Source organism: Lissotriton helveticus, chromosome 2_1, assembly GCF_964261635.1.
Source record: "Lissotriton helveticus chromosome 2_1, aLisHel1.1, whole genome shotgun sequence".
Lineage (NCBI taxonomy): Eukaryota > Metazoa > Chordata > Amphibia > Caudata > Salamandridae > Lissotriton > Lissotriton helveticus.
The window spans coordinates 238,130,743-238,149,137 of record NC_136059.1 but is presented as its reverse complement, the minus strand read 5'-3'; positions in this window follow the sequence as shown (position 1 = coordinate 238,149,137).

Genomic DNA, 18,395 nt, shown 5'->3' with positions numbered 1-18,395 from the left:
AGAAGAATATGCGTAAATTAATTTTTACAAGGTGTGTGTATATCACTTTAAATAATAAAGTGTCCACACTTGTATTATCGGGATTTCCTGGAGCGTTTTTCACAAATTTTTTATTATTTTCGGGTTTTTTAGGGTTTCCGGAATTGGATTTGTACTGGATTGTAAGGTATTGTATGGATTATACGTGGCTGGATGACCTCTTCTTCTGCTACATAAATTGTAACTTTTTCACATTTATTTTATTTAGGTGGGAAATGTCGATTTAAATGTCATAGCAATGTTTAATATTATAAATATTGCATATTTGTTAAATAAATCTTTTTTATAATTTAACAAATTTATTTAACAAATGTGTATTATTTATGATTAAATGAAAATTGTTATTGATTGCACAATTTATGAAATTATCAGAAGTTTTTGTTAGTTTTGGTATGATACATTATAGTAGGCTTTTAGCTATCAGTGATAGGTATTCTAAACCTCTGGTTGAAGGATATAGAGTCACTTGGCTTTGCAGGAGTCTGAACATTTGTTTTGTTTGTTTTGTTAGTTTAGGGCCAATTTGTGTAACAGATTGTTCTATCCTTAGTTCTTGGTAGCTTTGTTCTTTTTTTAAAGATTGTATTAGATTTAGGAAGGTGGGTTTGGCTCTGCTAGTGGTAGCTTGGAATGCATTGTGCCATCCTTCCACACTGTTATTTGTTTTTGCCTCTTGGTTTAATGTACTTAGATATACATTCCACCAAGGTATGTGGAATTTAGGTTGGCGTCGGTGCCCAGATCTATGTAACCTTCCCACCCAAGTATACTCAAAATAGTCCAGTAGTGGGGCTAGTTTGTCTTCATACTTTTTGTAGTATGTGCTGTTAATAAGTAAGTCATAGTGTTCTGCTACATCAGTAACTGGAACATAGGCTAGTGCTATTAATTTTTTAACTTGATATGCAAAGTTGCTATCAGTTGAGTATTGAATGCTTAACGTTGATTTTTGGAGATGTCTCCATATACTTTGGTTAAAGTGATAGTAGCAACCTTGGATAGCTGTGTGGGGAAATGTTTTCAAAATGCTATTGATCATAGCAATTTCGAAATCAATAATTATTTTTGGGGGAAAATAATTATTGATTTCATTTTTGATAACATTTAATAATTCTATATATGTATTTTGTTGTTTGTTAGGTAACAAACAATAAATGAAAGGGATATTGTAGTGATGATATAATCCATGAATGGTATATAGTTGATAAAATGGTTTGGGACATGGTTTAAAAGTCCCATCCATCATCCATTGGTCGCATTGTTGGATTTTTCTTAAATTTGTTGCTGTTGCAAACATGATAATTCTGTTGGTGGGGCTTTCGTTGTCAAAAAGTAAAAAATTATCATTACTGTGTGTTACGCTCATTTCTGGGGAAATTATTATTTCTTCAAAAGATGTAGGGTTAGGTTGAGTAGTAGTAGTTAATCTTTTCGTGCGTGCTATTGTGCGTTTAAGGGAGTCAATTGAGGGTAGCTGACCTGAAGCATGGGCAGGAATTTTTAACAGTTCTTCTTTTAGGATTTGTGTGGTAGGTTTGTCACTCCCTGTGCTAGCTGTTTTTATAGTTTCTAAAGCATCCCTTATCTCTATCTCTGTGACATTGGGGGGGTGATTATGTTCTCTGGTAGATAATACATTTGTGTCTTCAGTAGTAGCCCTACCATAGCATTTGTTAGAATAGTATTTGGTACATTTCCAGAATACTTTTCTTCCTGTTTGTCTTTCTTGATTATAAACATACCCCATATAACATAACAACAATTTATTCTTCTGTGACATAACAAATTCTGCACCTTCAGTCATTTTGTATTAATTGTTCTAGGAAAGATTAGAAAGAAACATGTTTAAATGTAAAATATTATTGGTAGTGTTTTACACATTTATATTTCACTGTTTATACTTACAGTTAGTAAATCTGGTGTTGAAAAATTCTGAAACTGTTATGTTCTATTTATTTCTAGTATGTTCTTCTTGTTTTCCTGTTGGTAGGCAAAGTAAAAAATTATAAGCCATTTTTTAAAAATGTTTCTATTTTTTTTTTGGAGAAAGCAGTATTATATTTAGCATTTTAGGCAATTTTAGGACATTATTAGAGATACTTACTTTTTAAAATTGATCACTGTTTGTCTTTGGTGGAGTAGATGAAGGATGTATTGTGATTATCTGCAGAGAAGATATAATAGATAAGAAATGATTATTAGTACATAGATTTATAAGTTTTGGGACTTTGAGGAAGTTAATAAATATACTTACTTGTTTTAATTCTGTAGTGTTAGCTTAAGGTAGAGGAGATGTCGGATGTTTTCTGAATATCTGTAGAGAAGATAGAAGAAAAAACAAATGGTGTTTAGAATATAGCTTTAACTTTTTAGGGCCTTTTAGGAATTTTACACATATACTTACTTTTTTAAATTGTGTAGTCCTTGCCTTTAGTCTAGTAGATGTAGGATGTGTTTAGAATATCTGTAAGGAAGATAGAATAAACAAGAAATGGTTTTTAGAAAATAGTTATAGTATTTTTGTGCCTTTTAGAACTGTACACATATACTTACTTGTTTAAATTGTGTAGTCTTTATATTTCGTTGAGTAGAATGCGGATGTTATCAGAAATTCTGTTTAGAAGATAGAATAAATAAAGAAAGGATATTAGAAAATAGTTAATAAGAACAGCAGTTGGTGTATTAGACAACAGTTACATATACTTACAAATAGTATTTAGTGGTAAATCACTAGGAGCACATATTTTGATGTGTTTAGGAGATGTCTATAAATCAAATGTTAAAAGAGAAAAATAAATGTAATTTAAACTGTTAGGAGAAATACATACAATTTTAGCCTAGTACTTGTGTATTATAATAATTAATTTTCACTTACTTGATTAATTTTGTAGCAATCTTGAATAGTAATCTCGATTTATCAGGAACTAGTTGATCAAAGAGTTGCCTTCTGTTTTCTATAGCTTGTGCAGCAACAAATGGTAGTAGGCATGTACTCCTTTTATAGTGTGTATTTTTTGTGTTCTCTAATGTCATTGGATGTTTTAAGAAAGAGAGCATTTTATTGGGTACTTTGAATTTTTTCACAAATAATTGGTTTGTTTGTTGAAGTGGAAATGGTCGTTTGTGAAGAGTTTTGCATTAAAGCAGGTTAGTTAATTAAATCTTTTTAAATATATGTACTAATAATGTGATAATATATGTTTAAAAAATTCGAAAAATGTATATATTATTTTCTAAGTATTCATGATATGTAGGAAAAATGTTTTCACATTTAAATGTGTTATAAAAATGTATTTTAATATATAATATATAATTAGGATTGTGTAATGTATTTTACAAGAAGATTTATGTATCATTTTACATATATAATGTGTATAATCTTAAGTCGATAAATCACAAAAAACGATATTTTTGTAGTCTATATATTGGTAGTCGATATTTTTGTAGTGTTAGGGTTATTTAGGTTACAAACGATATTTTTGTATTCGATATATTTTTTGTCTATATTATTGAAGTCGATATTTTATAGACTCGATATTATTTACTCGATATTTTTGTAGTTACTTAAATAAGTATATAAACTCGATATTTTTGTAGTCGATAATTAGTCAACGATATTTTGGCAAGTCGATATTTTGGCCGTCGATAATATTTCAGTGATCCAACCCTGATACCTCAGGAATCTTGGAAACAGTACAGAACTTTTCGCTCATTCATGCGTGCTTACTTATTCACAGAGAAATATACAGAGAATACACAGTGGGACGTTTTCAATAATATATTGAACCAACATTATTCTTGCATAAAATACATGTGCTGCAATGATCAGTAGACAGAAGCAGATAAAGGAGATTACAAGCACCGAAAGAGTGAACACTAGATACATTTCTACCATGGTGCTCTAGCAATGAATATGTGCAGGCATATATACAAAATATGGTAATCCAACATACTCCTATGATGCGGTCCCTACTCTGAGTGTACCTAGAGTGTAAAGGGTGTAAAGCCAAGAATCCCTCCAAGGGACAATCCAACACCATTACCTGATAGGAGAGAGTGAAGGACCCCATCTTGGTCTCGAGTTGGACAGCCCTCACGTAAGGTAGGAACGGTGCCCTGTGAATTCTCAGCATGCAAAAACTTTCATTGTCAGCAGAAGTGCCTCCTTTCCAATCTATCTGGATGCCTATTATTTATAATAAAAATCAGTCTTCAGGATGTGCGTGTTAGATTAGTGTTGTTATGGATATGTAGATAGCGCTGTCGCCAGTGGATGAAGTTAGGATGACTTTGTACCCAGTGCGTAGAAAGGCCTAGTACATGATCCTTATAATATTGCGCGAAGCTGGATGTGTAAATAAAGTAGTTTCAGAGAATCAAATCCAACATTGTCGTGCATGCAAATCTGTGCAAAAGTTCACAGCTGAAACGTTATTTTCTAGGACGATGTAAGAAATAAGCTGCTTCACTACATGGGCCTAACTCTGGAATATAACAACCATTCCTCCTCCATCCTCATGGGCAATATATAAAAGCTATCTAAAAGGCTAGCATATCATAAAGTGAAATAAAAGGTAAAAACTACTCTCAACATTAAAAGCAAGGTTTGTTTTAGAATATTCATAAAAGACTTAAAATGATTATACTATTTGAAATCTTAAGCCCTCTGAAAGCCATGCTGCCTAGGAATTTGAAAATAAAACAAAAACTGTTTTGGACAAATTTTTGTTTATAAAAACAAGTCGAATTGTTCCCATAAGTAAAAAGGCTGATTATTTCATGTGTTTCGAGTGGCAGACACACCATTGCTACAGTTCATAACCACAGATGACGATCCCAGAGGCGCACCTCGAAGTGGATTTATGGAGCAAAAGTGTGTCCATCTAGTTACCACAGCAGAAGCTGAGGGAGAGATTGCATCCTATATGCGTATTGTAGAGCCATTGTCCAAGTCAATAGGAGCTAAAGCATCCCAGGGTGGCACAAGAAATGCATTCATCAGCAAAGGAAGATGCCGGGGACAGCAATACACATGAGCCATTAACGGGTCCAGCAGTAGCCCTGGGCAGTGAACTTCGCTCCGTTAGTAGAGTTTGCAGAGTTTTCTGCACTCTGCACGGTAAGTTCGCGATCACGAATAGTAAGTTCGCGAGCGCGAGCTGCCGCTCGGGTAGAATTTCTACCCGAGCAACAGGAATACCAGCACAAACTGCAGTTGGCACTGCACCCCGCTACTCTAATGTCCAATAGCGCAACCAATTGTGACCCTAGGCATATTTCTAATATGCATTTGTGCCCGCAAACCAGTTCTTGAAGTCGCAGTATGCCAAAATTGTGAACCATGTGCTCACAGCATCATAGCACAAGCAGTGCTGTCTCCACTCCGAATCGAACTGGGATGTCTATTGAGGAGAAGAAAAATTAAAATTCAGGGTAGGGACCTGAGAAGAAACATTAAAAATCGGAATAGGGACCCTAGCTCAGGCGGCATCTAGGGACACCTAGTAAACCTCCACATTTTAAAAAGCTAGACACCCTGGGGAATCAAGGATGGGGTGAATTGTGTGGCTCTCACCAGGTACAGTTATCCAGACTCCCTTGTAAACCTCAAACTTTGTGAAAAACCCACATTTCTGTCGGATTTCTGTGATGCAAAGTCCTGGAATCTGCACGGATTCACAAAATTCCACCCACCTATCATTTCCTAAGGTCTCCCGATAAAAATTGTACCCCACCTGTTTGGGTAGGCCTAGTGTCCGCAACAGGAAATGGCCCAAAATGCAACGTGGACACATCACATTTTTCCAGTAAAAACGGACTCTTTTTTTGCAATGTGCCTAGCTGTGGATTTTGGACCCTAGTTCAGCTGGCTCTCACTCTCACTAGGTTCTGTTACCCAGACTCCCCTGCAAACCTCAAACATTGTAATAATATATATTTCCTCATAGTTCTGTAATAAAAAGTTCTGTAATCTGGGGGAACCACAAACTTCCACCTACTCAGCATTCCCCAAAGTCGTCCCGATATAAATGGTACCTCACTTGGATCCACAAACTTCCACCCACCCAGCATTCCCTGAAGTGGCCTCTAAAATGGTATCTCACTTGTGTGGGTAGGCCTGGTTTCTGCAATGTGCCAAGCTGGGGATTTTGGGCCCTAGTTCAGCCGGCACCTAGGGAAACCTAGCAAACCTATACATTTATGAAAAGAAGGCACACAGGGAAATCCAGGATGGGGTGCTCTGTGTGGCTGTCAATAGGTTCTGTTGCCCCGACTCCCTGCAAACTTCAAATGTTGTAAAAAATAAAACAAATTTTCCTCACAGTTGTGTGATGAAAAGTTCTGTAATCTGTGGGGAGCCACTAACTTCCCCCTACTCAGCATTCCCAAAGGTCTCCAAATAAAAAATGGTACCTCACTAGTGTGGGTAGGCCTAGTACCCGTGGCAGGAAACAGCCCAAAACACAACATAGACACATCACATTTTTCCAGTGAAAACGGACCCTTTCTTTGCATTGTGCCTGGCTATGGATTTTGGATCTTAGCTCTGCCGGCACCTAAGGAAACCTAGCAAACCTATACATGTTTGAAAAGTAGACATCCAGGGGTCTCCAGGACGGTGTGATTTGTGTGGGTTTCACCATGTTCTGTAACCCAGAATCCCTTGGAAACGTCAAGCTTTGTAAAACAAAACACATTTTCCTCACATTTCCATGATGGAAAGTTCTGAAATCTGCATTGATCCACAAACTTCCACTCACCCAGCATTCCCCGTAGTGTCCCTCTAAAATGGTACCTGATTTGTGTAGGTAGGCCTAGTGCTCACGACAGGAAACGTCCCAAAGGGCAACGTGGACACCACATTTTTCCAAAGAAAACTGACCCTTTTTTGCAATGTGACCAGCTGTGGATTTTTGTCCCTAGATCAGCTGTCATCTGAGGAAACCTAGCAAACCTGTACATTTTTTAAAACTAGACACCCAGGGAAATCCGGGATGGGTGAGGTGTGTGGCTCTCACCAGATTCTGTTACCCAGAATCCCTTGCAAACCTCGAATTTTATAAAAAAAAAAATTATTTGTCCTCACATTTCTGTGATGGAAAGTTCTGTAATCTGTGGGTAGCCACAAAAGTCCACCTACTAAGCATTCCCCAAAGTCTGCCGATAAAAATGGTACCTCACTTGTGTGTGTAGGCCTAGTATCAGCGACAGGACACAGCCCAAAACGAGACATGGACAACTCAGATTTTTCCAGAGAAAACTGACCCTTTTTTCGGAATGTGCTTAGCTGTAGATTTTGGACCCTAGCTCTGCCTGCGCCTTTGGAAACCTAGCAAACCTATACATTCTTGAAAAGTAGATATCAAGGGAAATCCAGTATGTGGTGACATGTGTGGATCTCACCAGGTTCCGTCACCCAGAATCTCTTGCAAAGCCCAAACTTTGTAAAAGAAACAAACGAAAATATTTTCCTCACTTTCTGTGATGGAAAGCTCTGGATTCTCCAGGGAGCCACAAACTTCCAGCCACCCAGCATTTCTCCAAGTCTTCCGATAAAAATGGTATCTCACTTGCATGGGTAGGCCTAGTGCCCGCAACAGGAAACGGCCTACAGCGCATTGTGGTGACCAAAATTATCAATTACAAAAAGACCCTGTTTTGTGCAGGAGTCCCCTGCATTTTTGATCCCGGGTTCAGCGGACATCTAGGGAAACCTACCAAGCCCAGATATTTCTGAAAGCTAGACTCCCAGGGGAGTCCAGGGAGGTGTGACTTACTTTCATGGATCCCTCAAAGTTTTCCTATCCAGAATCCCGTGCAGACCTCAAATTTAACTGAAAAATCTGATTTTTCTCACATTTCTGTGTGGGATAGTTGTGGGATCACTGGGCTGACACAAATTTCCTACCACCCAGTATTCCCCTAGGTCTCCCGATAGAGAATTATCTCACTTGTGTGGGTGTGACAAGTACCTGCAACAGGGAAGGGGCCAAAATGTATTGTGGAGACATAAAAATGATCTATAAAAAATGACTAGGTTGTGCAAGGGGGGGGGGGGGCACCTGCGTTTTTGGTCCCTGGCTCGGCGACCATCTAGGAAAACCTACCAAACTGACACATTTCTGCAAACTGGACACCCAGGGAACTGCAGGGAGGTGTGGCTTGTGTGTATCCCCCAGAATCCCCTGCAAACCTCAAATGTAGCTAAAAATAAATCAAATATTCCTTAAAATTCTGTGTGGGATCACCGTGTCAGCACAAATGCTCTACCACCCAGCGTTCCCCTTGTTCTTCCAATAAACATGATATATCACTTGTATGGTTTTCCAATGCAAAATTGTCTATAAACTTTTATTTTTTTAAATAGTGCATAGATTTCGCTGTGCTATCCCCTCAATCCCTATGTTTTTGGCCCTTCCCAGGTGCACCTGCGTTTTAGGTACTGGGTTCGGCAGTCATCTAGGGAAACTTACCAATCCTAGACATTTCTAAAAACTAGACACTCTGGGAGTCCAAGGATGTGTGGCAGTGGTGCCTAGTGAGTGGATCGCCTGGCAGGGATCCACTTGGAAGGGGTACCATTGCAAAGGGGAGATTCTCCCCTTCCCAACGATACCTCTCCCATGTGTTTGGGTGTTTGGGGCTGAGATAGCCTCAGGAGTACCAAAACAGTGAAACTGAAACTCAGTTTAGTTGAATTTCAAATGCAATGAAGTCAGCGTGCCATGCATGTGATCGTCATTATATTGAAAATGTTAAAAAAGCCTCGGGAGGTTGGGGAAGCTCTTCTCCACCTCTTGAGGCCAAAAAAAAAGTAAATCCCTCTGCTGTTTGCAGGGATTTAATGTCATCTGCACATGACGGAATGGTTCCATCATGACCACATGAGCACCGAAGGGGTTAAATATGTTATTTTGATAACAAATAAATATATGTCATCCTGCTTTGGAGAGGAACACCCGGTCCAACCCCCAAAGGCCTTTTGTCCCTGCCTGAAAAGAATACTCATCACTCCACAGGTGATCCATTAACAGTTATATGACCCTGGACATGGACAGAAAGGCACATTTGGTTTAGGCAGAAAAATGCAAACTTTCTAAAAGTGAATTTTCAGAATAGTAACTTCAAATCCAACTTTACAGTAAAAAAATATTTTAAATTAAAATGCAAGTAAATGGGCGTAGTATTTCTGTACCTGCTTGCAAACTGAAGTTATTACTTATTAGATATGATAAGGTAACCTAGTGTTAGTCTATGGTAGAGGTAGCATTGCTACGGTGAAAAACAATATTAGATATAATGACGTAACCTAGTGCTAGTCTATGGTAGAGGTAGCATTGCTACAGTGAAAAACAACTTTGGGAGTTTTCACTGTCAGTACATATGAAACTTAAATACACATGTCCTAATTTTTAATTAGCATGCACCCTGCCCTACGAGACTTCACGGCCTACCTTAAGGTTGACTTATAAGTATTAAAATGGAAGGTTTAGGCCTGGTAAAAGGTTCATTTTGTCAGGTTGAAACCATACACACAGGCTGTAAAGGTAAGCCTGGAGACATGCTTTACAGATCTACTTTAGTGTGTGGCACAACAAGTGCTGTCACGCACTATTAGCATTTAATTTACAGGCTTTGGGTACACGTAGTATCACATGCTAGGGAATTATGAGTACATTAAATGGACCAATAAGGTCTATACCAATCTTACCATCCATGTAGCAGTCTCCCCAAAAACAGCCTCCTCTGGGTCCTAGCAACTACAATTGAATTATGGGTGTGGGAGCCTATACACATCCAAAGTTCACTTGACACAATCCTAACAAGAAAAGCCCACTCTCATAAGCAAACCTTGTCCAATGCTGTGTGTATTTAATTACTAAATAGCAGCGTATCACGCATTAGAGTTCCTTACAAGAGTGCACTTTTCTTGTCTGGTCTAAGTATTTTTTGTATCAAATTGTACTTGAAAGATGGTATCTTGCAACTGTTTATTACGCAGGTCTAAAATACCCTTCTGGTTTCAATTCTCCATCTTCAATGGTGAGCCTGAAGCTTCCACATATTGAAGAAGGGATTCCACGTGATGTGTTCTTAATTGAAATGAATGATAACATCACCTTTCAAAATTAAGTAAACTAAAAATAATGCTAATCTCCGTAAGTACTACAGTCTGACCCATCCTTTATTGATAAACCTGCAGTCAAAGGTGGTGCCATTGTTTAATGAATGCCTTGGTATACAAAGAAGAGGCCTTACGTTGCCGCAGGAATCATGACTATTACATCCCATGAGCTAAGTCTACAATTAAGTCTCTTGTAGAAAGAGCTTTAAAATCAAATTTCATCGAAAAGGGATGCTGTTTTGGGGATTGAGAAACCTCCTTGTGTTTTATCATTTAACATTCTCCCCAAGATTCATAAGAGCGGGTGTGCCCACCAGGAAGACCTGTAGCGTCTGCAACTGGAACCTCTGTCTTAATACTCTAACATGATCTTACAAGAAGAGACACAATGGACATCCTAAATGTGATTAGCGATCTGTCCTTCTACTCAATTTCCTGTAACATTGGACATTAGGGCTGTATACCCCTCCATACCTCAAATTGCCATCGTACTGCTAGTTGAATGAGAAGTAACTTCTGCAAATTGTTCCCACAATACATTACAAAAGTGTGTGCTCCAATGTATTGAAATAGCTCGCTCAGGAATTTCTTTCAGTTTGAAGAGCAGCTTTAGTTGCACATTTTTGGCACTATGGGTGCCACAGTTGAACCACTCAGGTCAATATTTCTGCAGGGGAGTTCGAACAAGTTATTTTATATCATCCACGTAAACCCTACAAGTCTAAAATGTATTTCTGGTGTGGTTATATACATGATGTTCTATGAATCTGAATAACCTAAGACAGAACCTCACTTTGAATACACAAGATCCAAATCTCTCCCTTATATGGTCTTTTAGCCAACATGAAGTGGCTTTTTTGGAACTTTCTAGTTCATATGAGACTGGTCAATTGGTTTATTCCACTTTTCATAAAAGCACTGACAGAAACTCCCGCCCCTGTTAAGGTTTTTACTATCCCAATGCACTGAGAGACAATTTCCCCAATGGCCAATTTCTTTGGTATATAAAGAATTGTACTGATAATGGAGCATTTAAACAACAGACACGTGTTTTGGAATCAAATCTATTGGACAGAGGTTACCCTTGTAAAGTGGTCAAAGATGTATATAAAATGGCACTTAACACTCCTATAGACCCTTCTAGTATCTAGGGAAAAACATCTTAAAATGCTTATACCGCTGTGGTTACAAATTATGAACCTTTAGCCTTTAAAGTGTGTGAAACAACAAAAAGCATTGTAGGTTATTACAGCTAGGTCATAACCCTTTCACCTCTCCACACTTTGCTTTTAAATGTGCCAGGTGTTTGAGTATTTTTTTTGGTCCATACGAGACCAAGGAAGAGAGGGGAAGGGGAAGAAAACAGGAAGAAATCCCATGACTGGGCACTATCCCTGAGGGTTGTGAAATATGTATGACTACTGTTAGTAAAGACGTTACACTCAGAGGCATACACATTTGGAATTAAACAAATCATACCAACTATAACTCTTTACAAGACATTTATTGGATAATATGCTAATCTAATTTATCATATATTAGTATGAAGATGCTTAAGATATATGCTGACTTTACTTGGGCCATTTAGCACTGGTCATGGATCATCTTTCATTTTTTTAGTCCTTTTTTATGTTCAAAGAAAGTTAGTGGATGTATTTACATCATGCCATTGAGGAGGGATTTAATTTACCTATATTTAATACTGTAAAGGATTAATCCCTGACACAAGCAGCAACAGTAGTGCAAGGTATGAGAAGAGAAAATCGGAAAAAGCATAGTAAGATGCCCCAAAGAAATTTCAGAGTTACCCATTATCACCAAGGTCAAGGAGGGAAACTCTAGAAGGCAGGATAGTGCATGTGAGGACAGCTAAACATCTAACCTTCAGAATGGGAGGTGATCTAGTTGTAGGGTCTACCTCCGGGTTAGCAGCGGGAGAACATATTTAACTACACACAGAACATTCCTCCATGCCTGGCAATATCTTGCAATAGCTTCCCACTCTTGATGTTTGTTCAGCTGACTTGCATTCCCTCTTCTTTGTTTTATCCTTTTATTCAAAACACCCCACATTCTCAATCAACAGGGGCAGCCAGCTTGCCATGCTGAAACCAGCATATTTGTTGTGAAAGTTTTCCTATTGTCTCTTTGCTACCTGAAAAGCTACTGACTCTCTCATTTCCCCTTCCCTGTTTTCCCCTAGCTTTCTTTTGTATGGAGTGTGAGTTCCTTGTAATCTCTGGAGAGATTGGGGAAGGCTGGCGTTCTCAGCCAGTCCATGTCTTTGCCTACGTTTTGACAACTATGACCATCTCACTCTTCAAGATGATGGGCACTCCGTTTTATTAGGGACGCATGTGCCGTTCTTTGTTTTCCTTCATATGGAAATAAATGGAGATGTTACAAACTTTGGTTAGTTACCTAATTTGATTGACATCATACATCTGTATAGAAAGTGACATCACTGGATTTCCCATTTTCCATCTGCACAGGTAGTGACATCACTGGCTTTCCCATTATCCATCTGCGCAGGAAGTGATATCTCTCCTCTTCACTCCCAGGACATAACTAATGGCTGCCACAACATAGATATGCAGCAGATATGAGTAGTGGGTGGGTCACTGGTGTGCCAATAGAATGCCAAAGGCAAGCATGTCTGCAGACCTCCACATTTGGACTGCGCCCAGTGCCAGGAACCCTAGTCCTCCCCTATCCTGAACGCTACCACGCAGTGATCCTCCATGCCCTAATCCCCGACCACCACTCCATACACTATTGCCTTGCCACACCACATAACACAAAGGGAGCATTCACCTACGCTTCTAGCAAGTTTTCATGTACTCACCCACACCCAACAGTCCCTACACTGACATCACTTAACACCCCACTCTCTCACATTCACACAGTCCTGCCAGCACCCCCATGACACTTCTCACTCGCATGCATGCTCCTTATCACCCGCTTAATCACCACACACACCATAGATGTCATGCACTCACCTGGTCCCAACTGCACAGCCAACAAAGTATCAGATACTGGACCTCCTATCCCCCTCAGTGCGCGCAAGATCAAGGGAATGAAGTCCTTAGATCACGCACAGCCCCAGAGGTGAAAGGGGGTGGGACAAAATTTGAAAGAAAGACTAGTGGTATTGGATCTGCTCCGTGGTTGTGGGGAACCGCGTAATAGGATCTGTCACTTCTGAGTCCTTCCACATTTGCGAAGTAGATGTGCACTAGACCAAAACTTCTGGTTTTGTGATGACACAATGCACTGGAAATAACAAAAGGAGGCAGTTACCATAGTGCACTAACAGGTCTCTACATCCAATGAACATGCATTTTCTTCAGCAGCATGGCATGAGAGCAGAATAACCAAAATCATAGATTGGAGTGTGTCACTCCCAGGGATAACTTGCACTCTGTTGTAATGTACATTGCATATTTCTTTGGGTTGGGCTGTGACATACTGTCATTCCATTCTTCCTTGTACATTCTTTCTGCTACTCATGATTTTATGTCTCAGTGGAGTCTTGGAGCCTGAAGGAGTTGGCAGAGTTGAAGACAGCTGTTGGTGATGTTCTGCATTAAACCTATTTAAGAGTCTTTCCTGGTGTTACCGCATCATTTTAACATTGGCGACGATTGGCAGCTTGGAAGGGACAAGCTACATCACCACTTAACCCTGAACCCACCTTTGATTTGGATTTATATGGTTCGAATTGGATCTAATTATTCCACATCAATTTTTGCTTTCTCAAAGAATAACATTATTCTGGACTTGTGGATTTATGGATTTTGGACTTATTTGTTTTCATTTTTAATGCTTACTGGATCCTACATCTGGACCTCGTTGGATTTGGATATAGACTGATTTCACCAGGCTAAGCCTTATGGATTTTAATTTCCCTGCTTGGACTCCCTTTTGACAGTTTTGTCCACTCTAGGTAACCTCTTTGTGTGCACTTATTCCCGATTTCGTCTGTTTCCCTTCACTCGACTCTTGGGGAGAAGCTAACTTGTTTACTCTTGACTGCCAACGGTCTTACCTGCCGTTTCAAGCACGCTCCGACTTTTGCCTCGCTCTGCTGTCCCCATTCTTCATTCCCAAACGCGCTGGTGTCGCGCTGCTCACTCGCGCACCCTGCCATCGCGCTGTCCTCTCGCTCCTCTTCCTGGCTTCCCGTCTAGCTTTGCGTGTGACGTATAGAAGTGGTGACGTCACACGCATGCGTGCCGCCATTTTAGCTTCTTTGGTTACCTAGTTACCGCCTGATGCACGGCTTTGTGAAAATATTCACCGGATCTTCAGTGTTTTCACCCAGACTGGTGAGATTCGTATTACTCACTTTGGATTCTTTCTTCATATTGGATTACTGACTTTATTATTCTCCCATTTTTTTTCTTCGTAATTTCCTTGGATTCAAACAGTGTATCAGTTTATCTTATTATTTCTTCAGTGATACACACACTTTATTAATTTTATTTTATAAGTTGTTCAACACCTCTCATTTTACTTGACAATGAGTTCTACTTCTTCCATGAATCAACCCCCTGCTTTTCTTTGTGAGAAGGGTGAACCTATTCTCCCTTGGAAAAGATGGAAAATCTATTTGATTCTTATTTACTGGCTATAGGGGGAGAAACATTTTCTGCTGTAAGGAAACAAGCCATTTTACTTCACAATTTAGGTGTTGAAGGTCGTAATATATATGACAGTATTGAAGAAATACCTTTAAATGATGGTTCTGGTGACTCTCCTTCTGATGTTTTTCATATGTCTTTAAAAATGTTAGAAGATTATTTTGGTCCCAGAATTCATGTCGTTTTAGAACGACATAAGTTCTTTATGAGAGTACAAGAATCTAAAGAAAAGGTTGGAAATTATGTAGCTTCCTTGAAAACCCTTGCACGTACTTGTGAGTTTGGGGACCTTACAGATTCATTAATTCGTGATCAATTAGTCAGATGTACTAACAGTTCAAGGGTACAAGAGAAACTCTTATAAATCCTTCCCTGAGAGAAGCTTTGGCCATTGTTGAAGGTATAGAAAATACCTCCGGTTGGGCTAAAGAGATGAAAGAACATTAAGTTTCACCAGATTGTTCTTCCAGCTCCAGCAGTATTCATGAGATTACTCAAGCCATGTCCCCTACTCAACTTACTTCTTCTGATGATAATATTTGTAAAGTTATGCAAAACCCTAAGACAAAGATTCCTTTTTATCGTAGTAAGATCAAGTGCTATAGATGTGGTAGTTCTAATCATTCTTCTTCCTTTCCCAACTGCTATGCCAAGTCTTCCACCTGTCTTAAATGTGGTATAAAAGGACACTATGCCAGAGTTTGCAAACCCACTACTAAAGTACACTCCATTGAATGTCCAGAATCTTCTCAAGATACTCCCAGATTGGTAATTTCGAGTGTCACGAGTGATTGCAGCATTGATGCTGATCCTATCTTCATGCCTGAATGTAATGTCATAATTGGAGGGGAAAATTTCATAGTTTTAGAAGACTCTGGCTCGACTTTCACTCTAATTGGCAATGAAAACTGGAACAAAACCTTTCCTAAAGTTGACTTATTTAAACCTGATATTAATGCTGTTAGTTACAATGGTTCCCGTATTGAAGTATCAGGTTATACTGTCATGAGAATTCATTTCAAAGGTCATGAAACTGTTGGTAAGATTTATGTTGCTTACAGAGGTGACAACCTTTTAGGTTGGAGACATCAGAGGGACTTAGGCATTATCCTCAATACTAATGCTCTCAAACCCTCTGATCAAGTCATGCTCATTGATCAGATCTTTTCTTCCAACATGTTTTTTGATGAATTCCCCACGTTTTCTCTGACAAATTGGGTTTACTAAAAGGTTTTGAGCATCGCATTATTCTAAAAAAAAATGCGGTTCCTTGTGTATATAAAGTTAGGAAAGTTCCTAACATGATGCTTGCCCTGCTTAAACAGGAACTTTCTAGACTTATTGAGTTAAATGTCATTGAAGAGATTGAGTCATCAGAATGGTTGGCCCCAGTGGTTTTGGCCCCCAAGGATAGTAGAAAGAGCATTCGCATGTGTGTGGACCTTAGAGGGTTAAACAAATGCATATGGGTGGATCGACAACCCCTACCTAATATTCCTGAATCTATCACTATGCTGTTTGGGGCTAAAATATTTTCTGTACTTGATTTGTCCTCAGCCTACCACCAGGTTCCGCTTCATCATGATTCGAAACATCTTACCTCCTTTGTTACACCTCTTGGAGCGTTTCATTTTGTCAGGATGCCTTTTGGGTTAGCATCAGCAGCGGCTTGTTTTCAAAGAATTATGAAATTGGTGGTGGGTGATGTTTCTAATGTCATTTTTTTCCAAGATGATATTTTGGTTTTCGGCAGGGACAATATTGAACATGATAGTGTGTTGAGGGCAGTTTTATCGGGATTAGCTGATAAGGGATTAACTGTAAACAAAGCTAAATGTAAGATTGGTGTAACTTCTGTGAGCTATCTTGGCCATGTAATTTCTGGGGAAGGAATACAGCCTAAGTTGGAGTTGGCTAAGAGTATTGTAGAAGCTCCCACTCGTTGTGACAAAGATGAAGTCAGATCTTTTCTTGGACTAGCCGAATTTTATGCGAAATTTATAAAAAAAATTGCTTCTGTTGTTGAGCCTATTAGAAATCTTCTTAAAAAAGGTGTTCATTTTGAGTGGAATGCTGGTTGCATTGATGCGTTTCAAATTGTGAAGAAGACTATCAGTCAATTGCCTAGCTTGGGTCATTTTGATACTAAGAAAAAGACGTTCCTCACCACTGATGCTAGCTTATCTGGTTTGGGAGCGGTTCTCTCTCAGTTGGATAATGGTGAAGAAAGAGTGGTGGCATTTGCTTCTAGAGCCTTGAAAAAAGCTGAGGGTCAATATGCTTGCATTGAAAGGGAAGCTCTTGCAATTGTTTGGGCTATCAAACATTTCAAGTTTTATTTGTGGGGTATTACTTTTGTTGTCAAATCTGATCATAAACCTTTAATACAAGTGTTTTCATGCATGGAGAGTGAGAGGCTAACTCCCAGGCTTAAACGCTGGAGTGAGGGGTTAGAAGAATTTAATTTCATTGTGCAATATTTTCCTGGATCTTTAAATAGGGCTGCGGATTGTCTCTCACGTTTACCCTTACAAGATCAGACAGAATGTCTTGATCTTGGTAGTGTCAAGGTATCCTGGGTGAGTGAAAGTGCCATTTCTTTGGAAGATTGGGTTGGTGCTCAATCTAGTGATCAAGTTTTTCCTTTGGTAAAGGATTTAGTGATTAAGGGTTGGCCTAATAACAGTAGAGATATTAGTAAGGAGCTTTTGCCTTTTTGGTCGGTTCGTAATGAACTTACTATTGTTGATGACGTTGTGATGAGAGGTGAGAGGTTAATCCCTCCCTCTTCAGTGAGATCGAGGTTAATCAATCTTGCCCATGATGGTCACATGGGTAGGAGTCTTACCAAAGCACGCGTCAGAGAGAGGTATTGGTGGCCCAATATGGATAGTGAGGTTGAACATGTGGTTAAAGATTGTTATCAATGTGCTATTAATGACAAGTCTAAAGTTGTAAGCAAGGCCCCATTGTCACCAGTAACTATTCCTGACCAACCTTGGTCCAAATTGGGTTTGGATATCATGGGTCCATTTGATTTGTTGTTACCATCTGAAAGATTTGTGATTCTTCTCGTCGATTATACATCCAAGTGGGTGTCCACTAAGTGTGTAGCCTCAGTCACCTCCAAAATAGTCATTGATTTTTTACGTGATGAATTTGTGTCTGAAGGGATTCCCAAATACATCATTTCAGATAATGGTGTGCAATTTATCTCCACAGATATGGAGACCTTTTTGAAAGACCATGGCATAACACATCTTAAAACTGCACTTTAAGCACCTCAGGCCAATGGTCTTGCGGAACGAATGAATCGTGTTGTCAAGGGGTGTGTACAGAGAACTATTGACATGAAAAGTTCTCTTAAAGATGAATTGCGTGATACCTGGTGGGCCCATCGCACCACTATCAATTATATTTCAAAGTCTCTCCGTTTTTTTTGCTACGGGGAAGGCAAGCTTGTTTAAAACTAAATTCCTCTTGGCTTCCTTCTCAGTCTTTTCTCCCTTTAGATAGGGGGAATGTGGAGGATAGAATTCACTGTTATCAGCAAAAATACAAAGATCGTTATGATGTGAAGAATTCAA